The sequence below is a fragment of the Ambystoma mexicanum genome, chromosome 5q, assembly GCF_040938575.1.
Source record: "Ambystoma mexicanum isolate Mex_15411 chromosome 5q, UKY_AmexF1_1, whole genome shotgun sequence".
Taxonomy (NCBI): Eukaryota; Metazoa; Chordata; class Amphibia; order Caudata; family Ambystomatidae; genus Ambystoma; species Ambystoma mexicanum.
This window is the reverse complement of record NC_090933.1, coordinates 781,210,240-781,235,149: the sequence shown is the minus strand read 5'-3', so window position 1 is coordinate 781,235,149 and position 24,910 is coordinate 781,210,240. Positions and strand designations below refer to the sequence as shown.

General features: G+C 45.6%; 1 protein-coding gene across 10 annotated transcripts in view; it reads left to right on the top strand.

Moving 5' to 3' along the window:
• PAG1 (phosphoprotein membrane anchor with glycosphingolipid microdomains 1) overlaps window positions 1-24,910 on the top strand; it is an 846,294-nt gene that overhangs the window by 462,533 nt on the left and 358,851 nt on the right. For all 10 annotated transcript variants that reach the window (XM_069621261.1, XM_069621265.1, XM_069621260.1 and 7 more), the window contains one exon: window positions 16,454-16,505. The gene's annotated coding sequence lies outside the window, so the exon portion shown is untranslated. The remainder of the gene's footprint in view (window positions 1-16,453; window positions 16,506-24,910) is intronic.

Here is a 24,910-nt window from a genome sequence, read left to right as displayed (position 1 = left end):
AAGCTTTGTAATCTACTAATAAATGCCATGACATATATATTACGCTTCAGCTAATCATGTGGGATTTAATAAAACGACAGCCGCGTTGGCACCATGTCGCACTGACATGATGCAATTTCTTTTCACTGTTTATACAAAAAGTATACTAGTTATAAACATGCAGTTTACTCTCCAGATACCCAATTTTACAATTTGGCTCGCTAATTCTTAAATTCGGGACATTTTCAGAACATCCAGAAACACATTTTAGTTCACTATTGCAGTTCCAGAAGTCCCATGTGGATAGATTTATTTCAACAGAATCACCTTGATATTATCTTTAAAATGACATTTCCCACAAGTCTGTAACTATAACTGTTCAATAATTGCTAAATAAAATCACATGTCCAATGTAAGTCTATGGCCACATCATTAACATATATAATATTTAGTTTCACATCACAGTTCTCATTTCTCTGAAAGCATGTGACCAGAGACTCCTGGACTGAATTTTTATCTTGCCTGGAGTGGAAGCCATTAGTGTCTTTGTTCTTAAATGTTGATAGGTTGAGGAGATCCTTATCAGGCAACAGACTGTTCACCTCTGCCCTGTAATGCAATTAGGCCATACTGACATCTGGCACTTGGTCGTATTATCTGAAGTTGACCACAATTTCGATCTGAAAATCTTCTATTTTCTTGTTTCCCCACCCTGGGCTGCTAGTCTCTTTATTGCAGTTGTAAATAACTGGGATGCAGGAGCTTCAAAAGAAATTCCCTTCCCAAGATCCAGAGGCAAACAGGCTTGCAGTGGGGAAGCTATATGCAAATTCTTCCCAGAGACCAAGATTGTCCTTGGCTGAAATGAACTTATATGTTGCATTTTCACCCATCAGCCTTTATCCTTTGAAATACTGTGTATTTTACTGATCATGGTTCACTTTGTTCTTGCTTTGGTGTATTTATTATTTTGGTAGACCCATCATAGGTTCTAAATATGACAGCTGAAAGTACAGGGCTGTTCATATCAGTCATTCATAAAATATATTTTTAATTATCTGCTGTTCATTTTTTTGTGCTGAAAAGTGGGACTGGGTTGTCATAATGCAATGCCTTTTGATGGGTGGCAGTTTCACTGAAAAATGCTGCTTTTCAGTTCAACCTTTCCTTCTGTAAAGAAAGATGGGCCTTTCGATTTCCAACGCTTGGCCATTCACATATCTCTTCCTTGTGTTAATTGCAGAAACCCACCCTGTCTGCCTTAATAGCCCCATTTTCAGTGTGAAGGTTTTCTTTTTTTATTTTAAGGCTGGCAGGTCACTTTTCCAGTGGGCCTTTCAATTAGGTTTGTTTGGGCCTTTGATTAAACCCCACATCTCCAATTAAATGATTTTCTGGGATTTCATTTAATTTCATTTTCTTTTCTTTTTTAATAACCTACAACCTCCCACCTTCTATAAAGATAATATTCATGGAGAGGCTCATCCGATGTTTTCATTTTGTACACTCACCTGGAAGGGCCTAGTCTAGGTCGCCTGCTAATCAGTACTTTTGACTCTGTAAAACACTTTAACTATATCTATCCCCGTTGAGACGTTATCATTTGATAGAACCTCATCCCCCCTTAATAACCTAGACTATCTACTTATAATTTGAAATTAATCGGTCATCATCCTCAGAATCCCAGGCCGGGGTGCTAAAGGCGATAACACCTGCGTTCACGGGTGGGTTTAGCCATTAACTGCCTACAGCCCTTGCAAGGCACTTTCTTCCCTTGGGCCTACTTTGGCTCTAGCTTGCAGGCTGTTAATAGCCAAGTCAGTGAACGTAGGTGTTATGCCACATCCTGACCCTTCAGTAGGAATTTAATATGATTGAAACCTTGATCGTTGTAACATGTAAAATAAATATATAATGGGTCACATGTGTAATATGGAACAATGGTATCCCTTGTATCTATATTGACAAAGCACTCTGCCTTCAGCCACACGGTATATGTTACTAGAATGCCTTCAATGGCACTATTCGACCAGTTTGCATAGTAAGCCATTTGGGATTCTTTCAGTCCTGCACACTGTCTTTCTATCAACCTCTCTCAGGGAAATCAGTGGCACGCCAACCATTGCAGGCATATGGAAGCGCAAAAAGGTAAGTGCCAATTAAAGTTCACAGCACAGTCCTCTTTATTTTTTCTTTCTTCTGCTGTTTTTATGTACAGATTGTATTCGAGATAAAGTGCAATTGTCAAAATGTGCATGTAAATAAAGTGCACTAGTGCACTCTCTGCCCTGTGGACACTGCTGCACTAATGGACACTGTTCAGAGGATACACCAAACGGGGTGCACATGCCCTGCACAGACCTTGCAGGCCCAAGCCGGATCCGGAGCACATACCAGGAGAGCTACTTGCTGGCCCCAAGCTGGGTCTCTGGACCTGGCCGGCTCTGCATTTATGGGCCCACAGAGGCCTGTCTTGGCGACCATATGTCCCAAGATAGCTCCATCTTCCCACAAAGACCTAACTCAGTTGTGACTCATTTCCAGTGGCCTTATGACATTTGACCCTGAGCCAGGGTCACAGGTCACCACTGCCATTCTGTTCCGGTCCTTGGATTCGAGCCACATCTGCAGATTCAAGATGGTTATCAAACCTTGTTGAATCTAAAACTCTACATGTCCAGCCCAAAACCACAGATCCTGGCTCGACCTACGCTCCACGTTCATGTACCTATTTGCAAAAACAAGGTTTTTTGTATTTTTGGTAGGTCATGGCGCCCCATTTATAGCTTTTACTGACCATGCTTCCAATCAGCGATACCATAGGGAGCTTCAATATGCCCCTTTTAAAAGATTTTGCAGTGTGGGTTGCTCAATAGCCCCTCATACTCTACATCCCATATTGGTAGCTGTTTATTTTATATTATATTATATTTTAGAGTTGTTTTATAATGCACCAAATTCCAAACACATTATTTCATAGAATAAGAAACGGGAAACCCCCTAACTTGGGTAGTAAGGAAGGGGGAAGTGTAAACAAGATTATCAAGATGGTAAATGAGGCAGTGCAAATACAAACAACTGAAGTACATTAAATACATAAGTACACTCCTATTTGGAGATAATGGTTAAAGAACACAATGCACAAACCATATTTTGCTAAGTGCTAAGATAAGGGAGAAAGGGTTATGCTGTGGAAAGAGGCGCTGAAATTCCTAAAACAGCCAGGTGAGCATTAAATTGATCCGGTATGTAGTGCAGGGAGCACTTAAAACGAGCCAAGGCTAAGAGCAGTTTTTTTCTTGAGTAGCCTCTCAAACCTGGGCGGATTAGATTCAGTTCTAAGCATTTTTAGTAGGTCCTTTTCTTAAATTTAGTTGTGGCCACGAAGTTCTCACCTGCTGATCTGAATGTTCTAGTGAGAGTGCATGAAGTCAGGGTTTTTCTAAAGAATATCAGGCTTTTGTAGACTTCAGTCTGTCACGCAGAGGATTTTATGCTGAAAGGCGAGTTCAAAAAGGATTCTTTTGAAGATCCCCCAAGAGCCTAAGTGATTAGTCTTTAATACTCAGCCCTAGGATAAGTGTTGCAGTGCGATTTTGAGTGAACCTGGGTTCGTGTTTCTTTGTATTTACTAAGCCCTAAGTATATAGAATTGTAATAGTTGGGGTTGGAAAGGACCAGTGACCTAGCCAGGACAACCTTTTGATTAATGTCAAGGTAAGACATTAACCTTACATAGAAGATGCTGCTGCTTAAAAATGTGCTTTACCAGTAATTTCATCTGATGGCTAAAGGATAGATCCTCAACCAGGACAATTCACAGGATGTTTAGTTCGTTCACGGGAGGATTTCGTAGCGAGTCTAGCAAAGTTATGGTGTGGTTAAAAATGCTTGAAAGAAGCCCTTCTACCTGAAATGTGAAAGTAGATGAAGCCATTGGAGCAAAGACACACACAGCACAGCTCCATCCAGTAGCCATAGCTGGAAGTTCACCTCCAGTTCAGGGCCAGATGGGCATTGCATTGTGGTTATGCAAATTAGTTGAAATGCCAAGCCTTTGCTTTACAAAAATGTATGCCTATAAGGCAGTCCCATTTTAAATGCAGCATTGTTCAACCCAAGGCAGGCGGTTCTCAAGGCTGCAGAAAGCTACATACCAGTTCCCCCCTTACTAGGAATCATCAGTGCACGTACAGACTATAACAGCCTTCTGGTTGGAGCATTGGATCATGTGTATTTGCGTATGAGCTAATTTGCCCACTCAATGCATTACGTATCTGGCTGTGAACTGCAGGTGAACCTCTAGCTATGGCTAGTGTGTGGCGCTGTGTTTTGTGTGACTTTGCTGAAAAGGCTTTCTCTACTTTCTACTCTTACTCCAAGACACTCACGGGCTGCCTCCCCCTTTATGTATCCAACAGTATTGCATGCCATTGTCCACACTACACTCTAATTCCCAAGCCCTCTTTTCTCTTCCATTCCACTCTGCGCGCCCTCCCCCCTGCCTCCCCTCTCCCCGGCACTGTGGCTCCCTACTCCCCGAGATCTGGAGCAGGCCTTAACACTCCACGTATATAAAGCGCTTCCCCCTCCTGTAACGGAGGACCGAAGTCCTCCAATGCCATTCGTCCCCCGACCCGCAAGCCTCGCATACAGCAGCACTCTATATAATGGCGTGAGCTGTATTATCACTGGTGTCTGGTCCATGCTCCCATCCTCCACCGCCATGCCCCACACTTATCACCTTTCCTAAAGCTCGCTCTGATAAGTGCTTCATTTGCTCCTTTTGACTTGATGGCTGGTGTGTCTTATCGTGACACTATTTATTGTTTGTTCTCAAAAACAAACACAAAGTTGTGTCAGCCACTAAATACAGAGTTTAGTCCAGAGTATTAAAACCATAACACGTTTCCATAAACCAGAAGTTTCAATAAAACCCTTGGTGACATGAAGGTCGGGCATATGCTTTCTTTGTTTTTCTTTTTAACTCTATTTAGTGTGTTACAGTTGAATTGAAGGTTTCACATCTTTCAGTTATCAAAATGATTACTTAAAATAAATGCAAACTATACAAATGCAATCATTTACTTTAACTTAACGCCACAAAGTAAACGAATCATCTATACTCACTTTTCCCTTAATATCACCAAAAGTGGAACGCCAGGCCCATAGCCTTGAGATCAGACCCTTCCCTTTGGTCCTTCCGGAAAGGTCTCAGAACTTGGATCCTCTCCCAAGACCCCCAAATGTACCCCTACTATACTGATACTCGTACCAAGCACCAATGTATGATGTAATCAACCTAACCAATTTTTGCAACCCACGTAAGCAGCTTTTATAACTGAATACCTATGCAAGTAACCAATGTAACCATCCTTCTTAAGCAAAAGCGCCTAGATGCCCCTGGGTTAGGTGCGCTATATAAATGTCAAATAAATATAAAATCAATCATTCTCTCTAATGTATACTTAGAGATCACGTTTCTAATTCATGTTTAGTTAAATATTGCAATTCATACTAGCAGACAATAACCTGTACAGCTCGAGCAAGGGTACTTTGCACTTCATTGTTTTACTTGGGTCTCTGTGCATTTTAACTTCTTCAGCACTGTGTCCCAAACTCTCCCCAGTGCAATATTTAGGGATGTTGCTTTGCTTTTTTTTATTCCGTGCCTCTTGCTATCTAGATACGTTTTAGTGTTTCTTAATAGCTGAAGGTGAAGAGAGGAGTTGTCTAATGTACATATTTTTAGATTATGTATACCCTCACCGATGACTTGTGCTTTTCTGGTTCTTTTCTAACTACTTCTTATAAACAGGGAAATGTGTTCTCTTCCAGGGGACTGATTGAAAAGTTCTTCTAACTGAATTCTGTTCCATCTGGGGTGGAAAAGCTGCAGGCCCTTCCCTTCCCTTTCCTCCCACACTAAGCCTCATTCTCATCAACATGGAGCTGCACGAAAATGGGGCTAGTGTCTTTCCCCAATCTTTCTGCGAGTCAGCACATTGCATGAAGAATATCCACTCGTATGCAGGGTGCTGTGCATTGTGTTTGCATGCAGGAGCCCCACACTGAAGCATACATTCACTTAGTGAGGCATAACCATTCAGATTCCCCCTACAAAATCCATGTGCACTCTGTGGGAATCAGTGGATCAGAATCTGGGAAGAGATTCTGTGTCATGATGCCCGCTCCCGGGGAGCCGGTTCAAGCCCTGCATCCCCGAAAGCGGACATCCAGTCCCCAATGAAGGACCCAGCAACCCCATATAGGGGCCCTTTGGACAGTGTCCTGGCGCCTATGGCGCCAGGCTCATAAGACATCAGTCCTGGCGCCATAGGCGCCAGGCTCATTATGGAAGTGCTTGGGTGCACTTCCCTGATGCAGACCATGCTGCAGGGTCCCGGCCTCCTTGAGGCCTGAAAGGAACTACTTTACCTGTGGGACTAATTTACCATCCGGGCATGGTCGGGGAAGGATACATACCCGATTGGAGGAAGGATACATACCTTGAACTTCTTCCAAGGCTATTTAAACCCCACCCGAACGGCCACACGTGCTTCGCGTTGTTCTGCATCTAGCAGCTGGACGCTCACCGTGTCTGCTCCTGCATCCTGACTTCTGCCACGCCTGCCAGCAACCTGGATCACCTGCAAAGGAAGAGAAGAAGAGAACAGAAGAAGTGAAAGTCCTTACCTGCTAAATCCGCATCCCGGAGACATCTCGCCGACAATCCTGAAAAGGAAGACTTTTATTTAAAAGCTCATCGCGTCGATCGCTGCAGCGCCGCATTCCACTCACCTTTACAGGGCGCCTCCATGTTCAGCAGCAATCATCCGGATTCGCAGTCACGCCCCAGCGCCTAGGGAGAAAAAGACCAGAACAAAAGGTGAGAGAGAGAGAAGGGAATAAGGAAAGCTAAATCTCCATGTTAAGACTTACCTGTTGATTCATTCCCTCTTCATTTCGGGTCCGCGCCGCATCCTGGCATTTCCGGGCCCCGGCCCCTAAGGGGAAAAAGAGACATCAGCGTTAATGAGCGAATGGAAAGACATTACCAAAAAAACGCTCATTAAAGACTTACCTGATTTCTACAAGGATTTCACCTCTCATCTCGGGTCGGTGCCTGTTGCCCGGCATTCCGTACCCCGGCCCCTATGGGGAAAAAGACACTAGCATTAGTACATTAATGCATGGACACAAGGGGAACCTCTTATCAAAAAACTTACCTGGAAGCCAAGCAAGTTTGGTTCTCACCAATCCGAAAATCCAGTGAAGTAACTGGATACCAACGTGCCCCTGCTTCAGAAGCAGGATGGAGAGCTCGTCCTTCCGGACCCTAAGGTGAGACGCTACGAGGAATCACAGAAGGGTTTCGAGGAAGGTGAGAGGGGAAAGTGGGAGGCTGATTGCATTACCCCGCAGACAGTTAATCCCCTATTTTCGCCTACAGAAGGATACTTCTGTGAGCCAGACCAGCCAGATTTGGGGGCCCGGTCCAGTCCGTCTTCCGAACCCTGCGCATCACCTTAGAAGAGGTCACAGCAGCGCGAACCAGGCCAGCGCCTCCGTGGGAGTCAGGTGAGCGTTACATTCTGACCGAGACGCCACCAGCCAGTTGGGCGCCTTTGATATAACCACTAACATGAAATTGATGTTGGTTGTATGTCTTTTCAATTTCTTGCTTCATTTCCGTTAAGTCTGTGTGATAATTCCTTCTTTCATTTAAGTATTAACCCTTTGCTAATGAAAGTACCCTCACAGCCCTCTGGGATGCCTACCACTTTGAATCTTTTTTTTGTTGAACTTCCCAATCATCTCGCTGATCTTTGTTGCTCAACTAATAATGTCTGCACTTTGCAGGGAGCAACAAGTTCTTTACTAGTTTGCTTCCTTTATACCACCAGCCTGTGGTAATCATTACATCTCTCAAGACTCTCATTTTGTTGACACAATGTTGGTAGATGATGAAACTAAGGATTTCCCTGTCTCTTTTAAAAGAATAATGCCAATGTTCCCCATTTGTGCCCTTTTAATAATGTTAGATGTGTTTTAGCCAATGAGGACGTAGGCATTCCAGTCCCTATTAACCATTAGCACCTGGGGCAGGGGCACAGCCAATCGGGTTCCGCGGATCGCAGGCTGAAACCTCTGACCATTCTATTCATCGTTGCTTCCCCACCGCTAGCTTCTCCCTCGCCAACTCTCCCGCTCACAACCACTCTATGCTGCCTCAGCTGCCCGCAGGAGTGTTGCTAGGTCTGAAAAAATATTAGCGTAGCCCTGGATGTTGGGACTGTCGGGACCCGGGGCTAGCAAGCCCTTTTGGTTGTTGCCCCTGAGCTACAACCAAAAGAGGCGGGGCTATATCCCCCCATAGCCTTTCCCGAGCGACACCTCTGGCTGTCCGGCACACTATCTGGCACCTCACTGGATCTTGACAATCATTTCCACCTCTGCCCCATGGTAGACACCAGTGCAAACTCCTTTGCTGCATCTACGCGGTCCTGATACTCGCCTGTAGTGTACATGCGCACTGCTGCTCCCTGACAACTCTGCCCAAATAAGGTGCATTTCCCAAGTGTTTTCTCTCCAGAATCCTTTGCATCTGCCGGATGGTGGAATTGTGGGGCTGTTGGTGTCTCTCACCCCTTGCTTTCTTCAAGGCATTAAGTTGGTCTTCTGGGCACCCAATGCCCGGCATTGCCCTCACCTTTGGGTGCTTAGTTTGAAGTATTCAATTCTTCTGTTCCCGTCCATCGGCAGTGAGGCGGCAGCAGGTTGCTGAGGCGGGAGACCTACATCACATGCTTTTTCTAGAATCCTTTACATGATATGATATGGCATTTATAACGCGCCTATACACAAGTGTTTCAAGGTGAATCTGGACGGATCCGCTAGTGGCAGAATTCACAATATTGTAGGCACTTGTCACAACAAGGATTTGTACCCGCATTGCCTCATGGGAACCTGCTTTTTAATTTCTACATTCTTTTCACACGCGTCAGTTGCAAAAGTCCCTGGGGAAATATTGCAAAAAAAAAGCTGAACATCCTAATGTGCTCCTTGGCTTCCTGGCAGGTCCCTGTGCTATTATTTGTGCATGAAGTGGGGCAGATATGAAGGCATGATGGCGGGCGTGCATCACACTGCGGTCCGGTAAATGGATACGCGGGGCAGTGATGGAGGACACTGGATGTAATGGCTCCAAGAAATGACATTACAGGAGCGATCGTATCAGGCGAGGTCTCTATGTAATGGCTGCAGCCTGTGCTGAAATGAGGTCTCGCGGGCTCACGCGACAGGTCCTTCTCCCTCGCATCTGGCTTTGGTGGGGATGCAGGCGACTGTAGCGACCGCAGGTGCATCATTGGCAGGCTTCATTAATAAGCACTTAGCATCAACCCGGCTTTAGAGGGATTATGGCAGGTCTCTAATTCTCCAGGCCAGGTAGTTAAGCGTGAATTATGCATCATTTCAATTGCACTACATATCATTATGTTCACTTTGCAGCTTGTTTACGCAGCTTTGTGGACATGAACTGTTGCAGTGTGATGTCCATGTCTTGCGCATGGCGTGTTTGTGTATATCATTTCAATCGTACGCGATTAACGATAATGCAAAGTAATACAATTAACCCCTTGGTCCAGGATGATACCCTGTACAGACTGAAGGTCACTTTGGGGCGGTGTCTGGCCTTTGGCAGCAGTAGTAGTTGCTCGGCGCTCTTTAATTTCAAAATATGCAACTTCTTTTGAAGTGCGGCCAGCCAATGTTCTGTTAGGCCCACGCAAATGGACGAAACGCATATCTTTCTTGGCAGGTACTTTAAGCTTGCTAACATTTCTGGGAACCATTTTAGGCAATTGAGAGGAAGTTCTCTTGTAAACTCCCTTGGGAGATTCAGTGTTAGAACTGTTAGAGGCACCAGATGAGGCCTGTGGAATAGCAACGAGCAGCAAATATTGTGACTCATGGCTGCCTTAGTCCAACACAGCCAGTAGCTTCAGGGTCTGTTAGGTAGTTCCTTGTTGATTGGCGTTTCCTTTATTTTGTGTCTAAAGTTTTTCAGTTCCCATCTTTAGTTTTGGCCATTGGGTGGTGCTTAAGTGCAAATGTTAGGGAGATTTTCCCACAGCCTTCTATTCTGAGAGAACATTGGGTTTCAACCAAAAGATAGAACAAACTCTGTCATGTCGGGAATAGGGCGCGTAGCCCTCCCTCATCATTATGAGTGGAAGGCCCACGTTTGGGCCAGGACTAAGGGTAGTGACATTGGGCTACGGAGGGGGTGGGATATGGTGGTTTTGGGGGGAGTCAGTTACTTGATGTTTGGTGTGCGATAAAGACATGTTCTTGTTAGCACTGGCCGGTGTGTCTGTGTCTCGTCATTGCCGATAGGCATCCCCAGCCCGAGCGGTCCTCTGAGCGGGGTAAGGCCAGACACAACACTGGCAACTAGGGTGGTCCTAGGAAGGACACACGCTGCCACCGTCCAAGGACACCAGTGGACGTTGGTCACGCTGTGACTCGAACTGCCTGGCAGCCTTCCCCGCAGGGTGCAACATGAGAGAGTGCCGTTGGGCACCGCAAATGCCCGTCGGCACACCTCTCTGGACACATGGACCCAGAACACTCTGTCACAAGGTATGGCAGGTGAGGGGAAACAAGTCGCCCCCACAAAGTAACCGCAAAATGCGCTGTGAGCAGGTGCTGTGGGTTGCGCGCTGTAACACGGCTCAATAAACATAAACGAGGGCATGGGCCCAAAAGGGACACTCCCTGCCCTTGCCCAAGGAAATGGAGAAAGAAGGCCAATCAACCCCAGAGGTAAAAGGAGCACGTGCACAAGGGGACCCCTCCACCCCCAAAAGAAACACTGGGTGCTGCACTATATGGGCACAGGGGCAGGACAAGCCCCACCCGAAGCAAATTTGCACGCATACAACTGACCAGCACTCACATCATGTCAGGAGACAACGTCGCCTCCACATCTGGAGGCGGTGCCTCAGGACCCATCCTTCCCTCTGGTGGTGGAACCCAGATACTGCACTTGCCACACGTGTTTGACCTGCGTGACATGAGCAACATTGTGACACGCTGGACAATATGGCTAAGAGGCTTCAAATTTTACGTGGGAGCCACAGGGCTCAATGACGAGCGGCTGAAGCAGTCCGGCTTCAATTGAGGAAAGGAGCTGATGGATAGGTACAATTGACCCCAAATAGACACCCCAAAAGAATACATTACACAGGTATATAGAGAAATGTACACAATTTCGAAATTACCCACAGGGTAAGTATAATTTCAAATGGGTACTATGGGTTAAACCTAACACATGGTAAGGCACACTGTGTGTATAAAAACTAAAAGTGACAATGACGTACACTTCCCCCTCCTCAGTTAAAGGTATGACTACTACACTACCTGGTGCTAACCTCAATAAGGAGAAGTCTAAGGGGTGGTAAGAAAAGGGAACCCTAGACAAAAGTAAAAATGAATTCTCTTATAGGCGAAATCGAGAACCAAAATACCAAATCATGAATATTCATTGTAATCACCACAACCTCTAATACAGTGTAAAAATGATTACTACCCATGCAGACCATATACTTTTATATATTCCTATGATGGGGCCATTTGTATGACCCTGTCAAGGGGAGGGGGCAATACCAGTCTCAACCTGGGGTAGGCAGCCTACCAGGGCAATGCCAAAGTCAGGCTTTTCCCAAGGGTGGTGTGAGTGGGAGTTAAGGGGGCCCTGTCTCTGTCGGGAGCATTGTATGCACATTGGTGCCCCTTTCTCTCTGACCCTGTGCCCGTCAGCCTCTGTCCCTGCCAAGTCTTGCTCTACTCTCCCAGGTGGTTCTCGATAATGCAGTGACCAGAATGCACCATAATTCTCAGGCACTTCAGATGTATAATAGTTCCCGGTGAGCAGCACCATTAGGAGAAAAACTTGCACAATACATTTGGGTCCCAAGAGACAAGAGCCGGCCTGGAACAGGAGGAGCTAACTGGTTGCTCAACTAGAAACGGTCTAGGCTTCCCTGTTCGAGAGCCGAAGGGAACCCCCCTACCTACCCAATAAACTGCCGCCTAACTACAGGGGACCAATGAGGCAGCTGCAGCAGAGCATGGAATAGCAATAAACTGGCCAAGAATAGGAGCACTCGCAAAATCATTTTGGACCATTGACGTCATTGAACTTGGAGGTGGAGGTGGAGGAGGAGGAGGAGGAGGAGGAGGAGGAGGAGGAGGAGGAGGAGGAGGAGGAGGAGGAGGAGGAGGAGGAGGAGGAGGAGGAGGAGGAGGAGGAGGAGGAGGAGGAGGAGGAGGAGGAGGAGGAGGAGGAGGAGGAGGAGGAGGAGGAGGAGGAGGAGGAGGAGGAGGAGCCCCCTATTCTGCAGTGTACGAGTAAAAAGAGTCAACATTAGGTAAACTGTGCCAGCGAACTTAATTCAAAGATGCAAGGACAGTTTAAAACCGTACCTGCTTGACTAGCAGTAGTATATGCTGGGCAGCGCTGAAATCGGTGTTAGGTCAAGACCTTTTCTAAAAATCGATTAAAAAAAATAAATAAAAATAAAGTTCGAATTAGAAAGTCCGCTCTGTGACTGCACAGAACCGTCTTTCTAAATTGAACGGTCAGCCCCTGTGACGCACATGAGTGCGTGTAGGGACTGGGAGACACCGCGAGGACGAGCCATGGGTAAGTGCCTGGTCTTTTGTTAATATGCGGCTCTAGTACCTACCAAGTTCTTGACCAACAAGGGTTAATGTTAAACCCGTTTATGGGTGCTCCGTTTATACTCCTTGAAGGTCGAAAAGGAAGAGTTGGTGAACCTGCAACTTGCAAATTTAGACCGATTTCAGAAGTAAGGGCTGAGTAGCAGAATCTTCCCTGGATAACTGGGATTTATTTTTACCAGGAATGAATCTGTGCAGAGACCAGGTTACCCTGAATTAATCATTCACTGAACCCGCCCACCAACCATTAAAATAACTGCCATTACTCGCTTGGCAAAGTTAAACTGTGTTCCTAGCCTTTTTCTTTCAGCCATTTTCTTGTGGGCCATTTCCTGAGAACCTCTGCGCCAGGCTGAAAAGGCCGAGGTTGACGCCTAGGACTGGTATTAAACTGGGAAACTGACGTTCTATGGTACTAATATCAGTGAAAAGAAGATCTGGAGGGAGGGCCCGGCATCCACAAAGCAGAAAGTGCTGGTGAGTCTAGCGAGGCTGTATACTCTGCATTGTGGTGCAGTCCCTGAAAAAAAGAAGACTGACAGTAAAAATCTTTTTTTTATTTAGAGGGTGAGTTGCCTCTGGTACCCAGTGATGATATCGCATTTTTTGAATGTTTATTCCCAATTGCACACTTACCACCACCATCACTTCCCCCATCCCCAAATATTCTTTGAATGCAGTTAGATTAGTGAATGAACCCAGTCTTTCAATATGTTGGAATTGATTCTTTGCTTCAGGAACTACTCTTTCAATAATCTATATTCTATCAATATCACATAGAACCCTTGCCCCCCTCGATGATGAGGACCTACCTCGGAGAGTTGGGACCGAGGCCAGAAAGATGGACGAGGAGGCAACCGTGGCTCTGCTCGCTGGCCCATTTCAATGAGGTCTGGATGTGTACCTTTGAGTTCCGGTTTTTAAGGTTAATCGTTTATGGTACCTATGTACTTATGATCTTACAAAGAAGTGGTGAGAGCCTGGCATGTGACAGAGTCAGGGACTTGGCCCTGTCAAGAGAGGGTGGGGATCCCTCCCAGCCTGGGGCAGGACGATGAATCCAGAGAAATCGCCACCTCTTCCCAAGGGGAGCCACCACTTTTGGGACCAGGGAGGCGAGCCCACTATGCTTAACACCCCCTAGGGGACAGGATAAGCAGGATGCCTCTGATGCCCCTGGAGGTGACTCCTCCTTAGGGGGACAGGAACACCCCAGAAAGGAGCACAAGTCACCACTTCCCTTGCCCCTCAGATAACACCTTTATGGGCTATATAGGGGCTAGGTGCTATGAAAAACCCATCCACCCTTTTATCATGGCTGACTCATCTTCTGACCCTAACTATGTCCAATCTCCATGAAGGATGGCGAAGGGACTAATTGACCAGCTCCCTGGGGGAGCTGCCAGGGAAGAAACAATCAGCAGACAGTCTCGGCAGGTCCGGCAGAGTTTAACTGCATCTAGGAGATTACAGGAAGTGTGGCAGGCAAGAGAGAGAGAACACCAGTTCTGGCGTGCAGCACTGCGACACACACTGGAAGAGTTCAGAAAAGCCGCCAAGAAGCCGGCTACACGACCCTGCACCGAGAAAAATGGGAGGAAGAACACCACAGAGCGCAGTATGGTGCCCAGTGAAGAACTCGTATAAGAGGCTTCATGGTGCTAGGAAACCTGGCCCAACACCCCTCCCAAGGAGCCACATTCTCAGCAACCATGAACGCAGTGTGGCTCCTGTGGAGAGGGAGGTAGGTGGGTGAGCAAGGAAGAGCCCTAGAGGGTGGAGGGGTGGAAGAAATCATGGCGTGGGGAATGAGAACGAGTGAAGCCCCAGAGTGGGGAGTGAGAACAAGGAAAGCCCTGGAGTCGGGGTAGCAAGAAGAAAGGACCCTAGAGTGGCTAGTGAGAAAGAGGAAACCCCCAGAGTGGGGAAGAGCCTGAGAGAAAACCCAACGGGGACAAGACACAGAGGCCTGACCTGCAGAACCCGTACAACATTCAAGTCACCAAGAAAGTGCCTTTGACTTTGAAAGAGAGAAAATAAAAATCCCTTGAATTATGACTCGTTGCCCGAGTCCTGATTCTGATCTACGACTGTACCCAGAGCCAGTCCTGTGACAGATGGGAGGGTCCCAGAATGCGTCTTGTACCTGTGCCTGGATGAATATTTAGAGTACCGCTGAGACTTGCCCCATACCTATTGTACGCAGTGCTAACTAGTGTTATTTCCTCTCCTCCGCAAGACTGCATACTTCACATGCCTAGTGTCAGAGGCCTGAACTGGCAGTGTACCGGGAAGAGAGTCAGCAGATGCTTGAACCAAACAGGAGATTAACTCCAGAAAGGACTTATTTCAATGGGCAGCCATTGCAAAACACTTGTGACCCTGCATATGAAAAGGGGGCAGGGCTTAAGCCCCTTTATTTGTTCTTGTGACTGTAAACCGGCCCCTGGGAGAAAGGAAGCCATCGGTTGACTTGGAGAACCAGGTCACCGGGGAAGCCAGTGGCAGCGATCGAGGGAGGATAAAAAGTGGCAGTGTGGGTTGGTCGGGTGATGTCAAGGGAGGAGGAGGACCAAGACAACAGGTGGTAGAACGATTGTACAGAAGAGCATGGAGAAGAATTATCAAGAGTGTTTTGCAAGGTGAGGTATTGGTTACTGAGAGAAAGTGGTACTGGGGTGTGAGAGTGCATGAAAGGTGAGTGAGACTGAGTGTGTTTCAGAGTGGTTGAGAAGGGTGACGGAGTGGAACGAAGATGACTGTGGGAGTAGGTGTGGGTGGAGTGAAGTGTACTGTAGGGAGAGAAGAGCGGAGCGGAGAGGAGAGGAGTGGAGTGGATAGTTGTCAGAGGAATGGATAGTTGTTGGAGGGGTGGATAGTAGGAGAGAGTAGTCGAGGATACGAGCTGAGGATGGAGGTATGCGGTAGAGAGACAGATGGCTCAGAGGTATAGAAGAGAGGGGAGATGCAAATAACAAGGAGGAGAGTAGAAGGAAGGGAAATAAATAGGGAGCAGATCATGTAGGGACATAAAACGGTGTGAGAGGAAGGGGTTCTTGTGTATTTCTCTACAGCACCACAATCCGCACCTACTTCACAACAACAAAACAAACCACGCATAACCTTGCACAACAGCACACAATAACCAACCTCCAAAAATCACATGTATGCTCAATCAACAGTGCCTGGTGGAATTAATTCAGATCTTCTATCCATCACATTGTTTTGTTCTAGTTTCTCCGAAAAGTGCCGAAACGTTGGTCCCTTGCTTGCTGCGCCAGAAGGACCCAAGCTTCCCAGATGAGGCCCAACAAGGCCGAAACATGTCAGCAGTTGCTTGTCTTTGTGCAGATGGGTCATGACTTAGAGGTTAGGGCTGGATAGCTCCCTTTGGTGGCAGTTCCAATTGCATATGGCTGGTCCCTTCTGCAGTGGTGCAGACGGCATAACATTTGGTAGTATGGAAGATTTCCCAGAGAAATGTCGTTGTTGAGATTTATTCAAAGCCTTGCACTCACATTTCTTTGGTTATGATGGACAGTTTGAACAACTTTATTACTTTTGTGTACATTACATATCTACTTTTCTAAATAACACCGGCACATTTTTTTTTAAAACGTATGCTTAAATAATGGCAAACATTACTTTTCTCAAAGTTTGGATGAAAAAATAACTTTAAAAAAAAATCTGTTTTTTCTTCTTTTTTTCAAAATATTTCATGTAGGGTGTGAAAGGTTGGTGGTTTTCATCAGCTGTTGGATCTTTGGAGAACTCTGGTAAGATCTCGCTTGATCATATTTTAATAAATGATACTGCAGGTTAACTGTGAGTTATTGGTCATTTTTACTTTTGTGTATTTCAGAGGCACATGTAAGGTAAAGCACTTTGTTTTCAGAAATTCAATTTTAAAGAGCTCTGCCTGATATTTTTCCAAAGGGCTTTTTTGAAAAGCTATGTTTTCAAAGGAAGTTATTTAAAAATAATGAATGCCTGGAATAGTTCCTTGCATTTCAAGTACTGTGAGTTCTTCTCTTCCCCCTCTGCCACGCTTCACCATCTTCAGGCCATTACTGCCCTGCTTTGTAAATCCTCACTCCCAGTGTGTGTGTCTTGTGCTGCCATCACCAGGTTGCGTCTTTTTACCTTTGGTTAGGGATGTTGGTTTAAACTGCAGGTGTATCCATTGTCTTTGAGATCTTGCGAAAGTGTTACACTTCAATATGGCTTAATATATTAACCCACCCACCTAACCTCAGAGGTTTATTTTGGTGAAAGGGTGGTTTTGTGGTGTGTTTTTCTAGACACTTTTTAGTGGGCATTGTGGGGAACCGTTAAAATTGATTGAGTTTAACCGATTAAAATTGATAGTAGGGGTGTGGTGGAGCTATGGTTGTCGTGCCCACCATAAATAAAAACGCCGCAAAAAACACGGGGAAACGGTCACTATGAAGAGATGGGCTCGATCATGAATATATATTTTGTAACGCACTTGCCTGTTACATTACAATCCTTGGTTTTTATTTTGAGGTTTTGTATTTTGCCAAATTACAAAATAGGTGGTGTTCAACTGCAAGAGTGTGAGAAACAGGTAGTTCACTTAACCGGTAAGTGCATAGTATAGAGGTACCGTTCCATTTGATCAGCAGAGTAAATATGGCAAACTAAGACAACGCGTATTCAGAATTCCTTATCACAAGTGGGGCTAGAAAAGTAACAAAATGCTGCGTGGTTATGAAGATTGGCCCAGCTGTGGTGGACGACAAGGCGTTGAAGTGTAGCAGCCACGACGATGGACCAGTAGATCGAAATGGGTCACGTCTGAGGGTGACGCGCTTCTTCTTTCTGATAGATTTTATCCATCAGCTGTGATTTTTGGATACCAAGGCTTGAACCTCATTACATGGGCATATGAACACCTGAAATTGAAGGGTGCTGTTTATTGACCAATTCAGTTACTATAGTCGCCCTAGTAGCAGTTTTCAAAGGGTAGACAATCAATAGATAGGTGATTTACATCACACCTCCTACAAAGAAAGATTAGTGGTTGTTTGGAGGTGCTACATACCAAACGTTACTATACACCAGGGATATATATTTTTTTGTTTTGCTCTGTTTAGATTTGTATAGGCAGGAGCTTTTTTTGAGTGTATAGGTGACACTTAGACAGGTTGGTGTTGTTTTTTTCAGTTTTTTATATATTTCATTTAAAACTGATTTAGAATACGTATTGTGGTTTTGTATTTGATGTTTTAGTAAAAGTGCACTATGTTTTATACTTTTTTTTATAATGGTTTGATTTCATTTTAAGATAAATGCATATTGTGTTTAAATAAAATTGTATTTTGTTACATTTATTTTTTCAAAACCTTAGACTCGGTCCTTATTTGGTCCATGGACCGGGAGTGCGGTGATGGGTTGAGCTTGAAGAGGAGATGGACGTTTGGTTCCTTTTTTGTCTGGTATTGTCCATAAGGCTTCAATAGGAGTGTGGAACAGGAGTCTTTAAACTACTCCACTAGTCTCTCATTGTTATTAGTTGAACGTCATTACTCCATCTTCTTCTTGGTCTTCAGGAGTGGGTACAGTGCTGCCATCTTTCCTGTTGCCTTCTACTGAGTATTCTCGATATGGCTTGATGGCGAGCTGCTCTTTGAAGTTTACGAAGAGCGCTTCAGGCACCGGAGAAGACTAGTTCAGAGCAGTCATCATTCAGGCTCCTTTAATGTCTGCTGAAGTTTGACTCCAGCCTGCAGACTTTTGGTAGAATACTTAAGAGTTTTGGGGCATGGGGGCAAATAATCTCACTCTCCTTGCTTCCTATTTATGGGACTCCTGAGGAGGTTCTTACTGTGGATCTCCGTTCGTTGCAGGAGTTTAAGGTTAAAGGCAGGTTTTCAGTTCATTCGGACCCTTGTTCAGGCTTCCGTGCGTTAGGCAGAGAGCTTTCAAGTGAAACCAGAGTAAGAAAGGCAGCCAGCGGTGTGCCTTGAGAGCTGGTCAGCTATGGCCATGTGGGCCAAGTCCTAGTATATGTCTGACTTCATGATTCTGTGAATTGGATATCCTGTCCCTGTAAAGGAAAACCAGCATTGGCAATGCCAGATATTTTGGCTATTGTGCAGGCATGGTAAAGGCACTTGCCAGTCACAGCCGTAGTGGTATTAACTAGCCATGGATGATAGCAGCTGCAAAATGGTGTGTGTACCTTGGAATCTAATAGCAGTGTCTAGCAAAAAGCATAATACTTAATCATTAGCCAAAACTGTTGGCTTTGCCAATGCTTGTTTTTAACAGGAATTCAGTGAATGACACACACAGTGCTTATAAATCGAGTGGCTGAAGACAGACCTGGTTAAGACATGTTTATAACATTATTAGCGGGTGTACAACTCCAATTAAGTTATTAACTCTCAGAAGACTGCTTTGAAAAAACACTGGCAGGCACTTGCAGTGCAACATTTGATGGTATAGCTTGATTAAAGTGAGCTCAAAAAGTTCCCATAAAGAGGTATTTTGGTCAGGGAGGGGCAATAACTAGGTGGGAACGGCCATAGAAATTAGCATGGCCATGGGAAGTCAATGGATGGGTGGCCCTATATACCCAAACTACATATACAAGCTGTGTGTCCCTCCTCACATGCCATTTCTCCCTAGATGTAGTCTAATGCAATAGCTTGGCTTATAGGCGTCACATTATAGCCAAAACTAAAAAGGTAGTTACCAGGTGTCTCCCGTGAAAGGACACCCACGAGACAGCTGTACTCGATGAATGCGTTCCCATGCAGGACAAAAACTCGGTGCACAGAATTTGTAAAGAAAACAAATAGGAGTGGCAGGGAGGAATAGAGTGGGAACAAGAGGTGCAAGGGGGGGGGTCATATTCCCCGAAAAAGTGTTCTGCAGAAACACGAGCACGATACTTATGTGTAAGCTCATATTTTGTACTTTGCAAAGTTGCTCTAGTGTCAGTTTATGCGCCTGGAGTGTTAGGACCTCTTATTTGCCATGTCCCAGCATGTGCCTTTCAGTCAGTTAAACATGTATACAAGTGTCTCTTCGTTCCACTTCCCTGGGCCTGTCTGTCTAATACAGCAATTTATTTCTTGCAATGAAATGGAAGCCCATCTTCCCTCTCTGTTAGGTGTTCCTCTTGGTTAGTCAAGGTAGGTTGGAACATTCTGACGTCTCTTACATTTTTAATTCCTATCTCGATGCCTCTGAAATTCATGTGCAGAGAGGTCTAAATCTGATTAAAGATTAGAAACTGGTCTTGCCTGTCAAGAAGTCCTTTCAAGAAATCTGAAAGTGTTATTATATACTGCAGGCTGACTGGTCATGGAAATCCGTACGTGACAGGGTTTGAAATGGCCGGCTACGCCGCTGGCGCGGGCGCTGACGTTCACATGGCGGGACTCAAGTGGGTCTGAGGCAGCCACAAAAACCTTTTGCAGTAAGATCCAAAAGATGGGGGTATCAACACCACCTCCGAGATTGAGGATTAAATAGGGAATTCGATCTAAAGCTTATTTGTACTGGAAATGAAGAGGGTCAAGAAAGAGGACCATTTGTGCTAATAGTTCATTTGGACCCTTTCTGAACATTTGCATGTCCGGTAAAGGCACACAAAAAATAGGATCTAGGAGATCAGACTTCTGTAGATTGCACAGTATTTATTTTTTCTTGGTAGCCTCAGTCTCTTAATCCCCTGTGGTCAGATGAACATTTACAAATGTAATTACAAGTTTTTCTTCTGTTTTTGTTCTCAGGCTCGAAAAACAGGTGGGAAAATGTTTCCCCTTTTCCCCACTAACAATTTCCCTCTATCTTCTCCCAACATTTGAAGCATGGAATTGTTTGGACTTCCAAACACATGGACTGCCTTTGACATTTTTAGGCTTTGAATTGTATGGCTTCCTCTCCCAGAAGGTATCGGCTGCAAGCTCGTGAGGAACCCACCACTGCACAAGCGGGTTCCAAGGTTGTTAGCAGAAGGAAATGTCCATTACCTGGGCTATACAGACATTCAGAACCTCCTTATGTGGTAGATTTGAAGCTCATACACACAACACTGCTGAGGGGAAATGTTGACAACGAAAGCCTGGATAAAGTTTCCTCCGGGATAAGGAAATGCATCACATGGTTGCAAGAACATACATTTCTGGTGGTCTATGTACCAGGTCCCACGAATAACAGACACCTATCTGTCCCTGCTCACAGAGAGAACAAAGTGTTGTATGGACAGGTTCTGAGGAGGAGCACGTTCTCACAGTAGAACAGGGCACTTAGTGTTCCGACAAGAATGGGAAGAGGCAAAGAAGGAAGACCAAGGCCTCTGCGGGCTAAGAGAAGGACTAGAAGTGAACAAACGGGACGGCACTTGCTTCAAAACTTTGGGACGTGAAGCGTTTTGAGCAATTGGAGATCAGTTGTCAAAAGGGGTGATTGAGAAATTCCAACACTAGGTGTTCACAAGCACAAAAAAGAGCTGGGATACAAAGGTCATTGCGTAATCACCTAGACCAAACAACGTATAACATTTGATTATTAGTGACCCGGATCTGATATACAGAAATGGCTGTAAGCGAATGCATCCTGCGTGAGCATTGGCGGTGTGTTACACTAGCAGTATCTGGACCAGGGATGCCATTTAAATTCTTATAAGAGTTCAAATGATGTGAAGAGTATCCCACAGCATGACCCTTTTGGGCAACGGCGTTCGTTTAAGCCTGACGAAATGTGCCTTTGCATGACAATTGTATAGAGCGCTACATACATTTAGCACACCACCCCTAAACCAGTGGAATGGTGAAAAGGTTTGAGTGATCAAGGAAAGAATGCAAGGAGCTCTGGCTGGGGAACTGGAGTGAAAAAAGCAGTCTAGAATTCTGTCGTTGCACAGAGGCTTTACCCTCATTTGATCACAGGGGTGACACTGTTTATTAAGGGGAAGGTAGCCCGACAGCAACCTATGCCCCCCATGGCTAGGCAACGCATCCACGTAAGAAATTAATGAAAGTGTATTTATCAAAGAAAGGGTGGATGTTTGTCGGGACGGTCTTGTGCATAACCTGGGGGGAGGGAGGCGAACACTATGGTTGTCCAAAGGGCTGGGTACCACCCCAAGCTCATGGATATTTCGATCGGAAGATGCATACAGGTATCACGAGCCCACCCTTACTGGGTCCCTGCAATTAGGTAGATGGCAGTCATAGGAGCACTTATACACCAATCCCTCCAAGTCCCCCACCTTCAACACTGGTGACCACCCTGAGGGGTGGGGAGAGCCAAACACCTTAAGGAGACTATGCCACTAACAGGGAGCGGTCCTAGCTCCTTAGCTACACCCAAATAGCTATGAATTCTTTCACGCATCAATGCTGAAGAAGACCTTTTGTATCATGACTTGCGTATACAAAGTCATGCTGGAAAGCTAGAGAAATGATTCACACAGACGGTGTGGAGAAGAAACAAATGAGGCAAAGTCTCATGTCCTTGCTAGTGCCACAGGGATTACAATATGGCAAACTCCCCATGATTAAAGCATTAGTAATGTAACCCACAGCTCCCCTTGCTTACCAGGGGAACTCCAGTGCCATCCGCCAAGCTAACCATAGATCCCAGACTAAGCCAGGCAGTGGCAACACGGTTTTTAGACATGGCGAGGGAGAGAAACCCCCCATGTGTCAATGGCTTTTCTAAAATTCAAGATGGCACTGGTCATTCATGTAACCATAGGCCAACACCCTTCCAAAGCACATGACCAGAACCACATGGCCCAATCATAAAGCAACACAGGTCTCTGTACAGTACCAGTAGGTGTTGGAGGATGGAGTTTGGAGAGTGGTGAGAGGGAGAAGTACTGATGGGAGAGCTGGAGGAGAAAGCTGGAGGTTGGCTGGAGAGACTTGTGGTTGGAGGTAGAGGTATTGCCGTGTGGAGAAAGGGTTGCAGGGTGGAGAAGTCAATCAAGGAGTACTAAAGGAGAACATGTGTCATCTGGAGAAGCTGTTGCAGAGTCGAGGAGGTTGATCACAGAGAAAGATAGTTGTGAGAAGGTTGCAGGAAGGTAATCATCAGGAGCAACAGAGAATTGGCGGGGGGAGGAGCATGAAATACAGCTATGATACCCGAGGAGGTGGGAGGGTTCCTTGTAACCCTACTGGAATGAGAGCAGGAAGGTTCCAGTGGACCAGTCTGGGGCAGAATCTATAGGTGTTGGAAGAAGGTACGAGAGTGTGCAATCTCACTGGGAGTCTAGAATCTTGCTATAAGGGTGGCCAAGAAGGTGTCCCGGGGACCAGGGCCACAGCCTGAACAATGGAAGAGTGGATCCATACTCTAGATATTCCTACAGAACCTCGACTTCCCGGGGAGAGCTTACTTGTCCAAACCCAAAACTTCCTGGTCATGGAAGGCTCAACATCATACTCCATCGACGAGGGTTCAGAGACCCTGCAAAACCCCTAACCGGAAGACAAAAATCACAGATTCAACATTCAAGCAGGGGCATCCGGACCCGCCACCCCCTTCACTGGGACTGTAGAGATTTCCTTTGATTTAGGACTGGAAATATATCTTAACTCCTTAGTTGTTATAAACTGTGTTGTTACAAAGGGAAGTCCACACCAATTTGTTCAACAGGAACCGTTTATTCACAGGATGGATAACATGCTGTAGGTCGGAAGGCCCCCAGCTTCACTGCATCCTCTGGTACCGCTGCTCTCTTCTCAACGGACATTTCCGAGGGTTCTCTTTCTTGGAACCTGCCATCACACTGAACCCATTACATGTTCTAGGTTCCAAGAAAGAAGGCATCCAAAACAACAAGCGATTAAATGGAACTATGTACAAGAAACATGTATATACAACATATCTCCTCCTTCAACAACCAACACAACCTGAGGGGGGAAGGTGCCTCCATTTCCTTTTATTTTTTTGTTTACAATCCTGGACGTGTTCCAAACTCTGCTATCATGTAGTATCATGGCATCGTCAAACACTCTTCTCACCGTCTGCGGTCTCTAATATCCGCTGGATACCTTTTTATATCATCAAACTCCCTCTGACAGACCTCACTCCACTTAAAACGGACCCCTTTATTGCACAGGGATCTAATGGTGCTACACCTGTCCGAAAAATGAGGTACAAACTTAGCATCACAATTACAAGTCCTAGAAATGTCATTACTTCCTGCCCGTTACCAGGACCCCTTACACCTGTTATTGCTTTCACCAGTTCAGCTCTTGGATTCAAGCTGCTTTCACTAATCTCGTGTCGCAAAAACTCAATGGACTGTTGCCTAAATGTACGCTTTTCCTTCTGAATGGTCATTTCCGCTTCCGACAATGCCACTAATACCTTTGCAAGCCTCGCATCATGCTGATGCATATGCTTCCCTGTAACCAGGATATCATCCTTAAAACACATCTCTCCATCAAAACCCCTCAGCAGAAGATGCATGGTTCTTTGGAAAAAAACGCTGCTGCGGAAAGCAACCCGGATTGCACTCTTTTTCAGCGAAAAGTTCCTTTTGGCATAACAAAGGTGGTAAGATCACGACAGTCTTGGTGTAACACCATCTGGTGTTACACCTAAACCAAGCATCTCTGCCAGGATGGGATCACCCTTGGTCCAGATCCCCTCACAAACTTTGTTCCCTAACCTCTAACATAAATTGATCTCTCAGGCACTCATCGTAGGATGCTCCAAACTTGCAACTAATAGCAAGTTTGGAGCAGACCAGTAATAAACTCCTCAATCGACTCTCCCCCAGCTTGTTTCCGTATTCCAAAATAATACCGCTCCAGAATGACGCTGGACGACTTCTTGAAATGTGTGTCAATTTTTCTCAATATAACTTCATATGCTTTAAGGAGTTCTCCTCTCCCCCCACTTCATCACCTTCTGTTGGTGCTCTCCTTGATTGGATTCTCGTAAACTATTTAGAATGTCTCTACCTTCAAACCCAAGGCAGTGCATGAGGAGCGCACACTTGCGTCAATGCTGTACGAAGGCCCATGTATGGAAAACAAGGGGTGATGGCTGGAAGGTTTAGAATTAATCTTAGCCTCTGGCATTGCTCTGGGCAACCGTCCAGGCCATCGTTTTTCGCCTGCCAAGCCATCAAGAAAGGGGGAAGACCATATGCAAATCAGGCTTGGTCCCAGCCCAAAAGCAGCAG